Source organism: Dipodomys ordii, unplaced genomic scaffold, assembly GCF_000151885.1.
Source record: "Dipodomys ordii isolate 6190 unplaced genomic scaffold, Dord_2.0 Scaffold63, whole genome shotgun sequence".
Lineage (NCBI taxonomy): Eukaryota > Metazoa > Chordata > Mammalia > Rodentia > Heteromyidae > Dipodomys > Dipodomys ordii.
The window spans coordinates 1,480,018-1,482,514 of NW_012267279.1; the positions used below are offsets into that span (position 1 = coordinate 1,480,018).

At 43.7% G+C, this 2,497-nt stretch overlaps 1 protein-coding gene across 1 annotated transcript in view; it reads left to right on the forward strand.

The window, feature by feature from the left end:
- Positions 1-2,497, forward strand: part of Rel (v-rel avian reticuloendotheliosis viral oncogene homolog) — a 36,110-nt gene that overhangs the window by 1,063 nt on the left and 32,550 nt on the right. The gene's annotated exons all lie outside the window — the stretch shown is intronic.

Sequence of the window (2,497 nt, forward strand, 5' to 3'; positions counted from 1 at the left end):
GGGGGGGAAGGGGGGGAAGGATTGGGATTGGGGGGGAGGGGGGAGGCTGGGAAGGGATGTGAAGGGTAAACAAAGAAGGAGGCTGCAATGCTTGGTAAGAAATGTACGCATTATCCTGCCCATGTTATTGTAACTCCTCTGTACAGCATGTTCACAAATAAAAAAAAAAAAAAGATTGGTGACATAATGTGAAGGGCACCTGGGTCACCAATGGAGAAGAGCCATCCAACCTGCATTGGCCTATGACTCAAATGATAACCTTCGTGTTAACCTGTTGAGATTGGGCTATTAGAGATCATGATAGCCCTTAGCATAACACAAATTCACATCTTCCTTAAGCAACTGCCTAATTTCTATGTGTTTTTTTGCCACTCTTCAGATAAGTTGCATGTAAATATATATTATTCTTCAATTCAGCTTTCATCACCACTGTTTTAATAACATAGTTTTTATAAGATCACTAAAGATCTCCTTTTCTTTTCTTAAGATAGTCTCCCTATGGAGCCTAGGTGGGCCTCAAACTTGAGGTCTTCCTGCCTCAGCCTCCTGGTGCTGGAATTACAGGCATTCATAACCACATCCAGTTTAATGACTTCCATTTTAACAAATCTAAAGTTATTTCTTCTCATCTTTTACAGTCTCATAAAGTAGTTCTTAACTCTGTCACCAAAATATCTCACTAAATTTCACTAAATCTTTTTCCTAATCTCCTCTACTCAAATACTGGTTCAACCCACTTTTACTTCTCACACTACTCCAACAGCTTTCTAATTGCTCTGCCTTTACTCTTCTCCCAGGTTAGCATATACTAACATTTTCACACATCAACCACAGCAAACATCTCAACATGTATTCATATATTAATTACATGTTTAAATCCATCTTCTATACTATGGCCTACAAAGGCCTTCATGATCTGATCACTGTTTTACCTCTTTAACCTCATTCAGCTTGTGACCCTAATGACCATCTTCCAGTCCCTAGAAAAGCTCTTTTTATCTCTAGGAGTGAGTGCTTGCTGTTCCTTTGACTGGAATATTCTTTCCTTGAATCTTTCTGTGGATGCTTCCTTCTTACCATAACTTTGCTCAAATGTCACTTCTTCAAAATATCCCTCCCCCTCAGTCACCCATCACATTCTTCACTGTGTGTGTGTGTGTGTGTGTGTCTGTGTATGTATGCATGCGCACCAGCTACTGGACTTCTAGTTTGTTGTTTTTGGTTGTCGGGCTTGAACTCTGAACCTGTGCGCTGTCCCTCAGCTTTTCAGCTAAAGGCTAATGTTCTACCACTTGAGCCACAGCACCACTTACGGCTTTCTGGTGGTTTGTTGGAGATGAGTCTCATGGACTTTCCTGCACCGACTGGCTTTGAACAAGATTCTCAGATCTCTGCCTCTTGAGTAGCTCGGATTATAGGCGTGCGCCACTGGTGCCCAGCTGGACTTCCACTTTTGCTTAACTTTCTTACTCGAGTGGTACTCTAGTACTTGAACCACACCTCCACCATGCCCGTGCTGATTTGTAATCTTGATCTTTACATCTCAGTCTCCTGAGTAGCTGGAGTGCCTGTCCCTTCTTTCTTTTAGAGTTTCAATGTTACAATGTATTTCAAATGAACGGTGGTACTGGCAATCCCAGCATTCAGGATGAAGAAGACTCCAACCTAAGGCCAGTCGGGACTACCTAGGAGAACCTGCTTCAAAAATAAATTTAAAAAATGACTTTATTAGCTAACATGCTTGAGGTCTTTCATTTAAAACATAGCTTTATCAAGACAGAAGTTGGGACTGGAAATTAGCTCAGTGCTTGTCTAGCAAATTTGAAACCCTAAGTTCAGTCCTCAGCAGGTAGGAAATGGATTCTACATACCTGGCCAAAGGGGGTGAAGTGGTTTGTGGGGGCTTCCAACTCACACCTCTAGCCTTAGCCTCTGTCTGGATGGCCTGTGATTCAATGTTTATCCAATAGTAAAAAGGTGGCATACTTTTTTTTTTTTCACATTGTACCTTTTGGGAAGCACATTTGTTGGGACTGGCTGATTTTCCTCAAGGAGGTCCTCCAGTTTCAAACACTTGCCTGGCAGGCTTCTCCCCCTCTTTCATATTTACTTTCAGGCAGTAAAGGTCGGGGGAAAGCATGGAGCTAGATAACTCTACTTTTAAACTGTGCCTTTCCTTTCCAGCATTCTGACCGAGACAAGTTATCTGACTTCTAACCGGATCGGCCCCATCTATGTGCTAGATCAAGCTCACAGGTGCCTACGAGTCAATGAGGGAAACGAAGTTATAGCAGATTTCCTCGTGGTTATCTGCCAAATCCCACGACCGGGCATCCCTTGCAGTGCACGACGCACGAACTCGCAGCGAGGACCTTTGGAGATGAGGACGCTTCAGGACCTCAAATGCGTAAAGCGAACCAAAGCCCAGGCCATGCACGGCAGACGGGTGGAGAGCTTGCGACTGCGGGGGTCCCCCATGCAAATACTCCCAACTGCA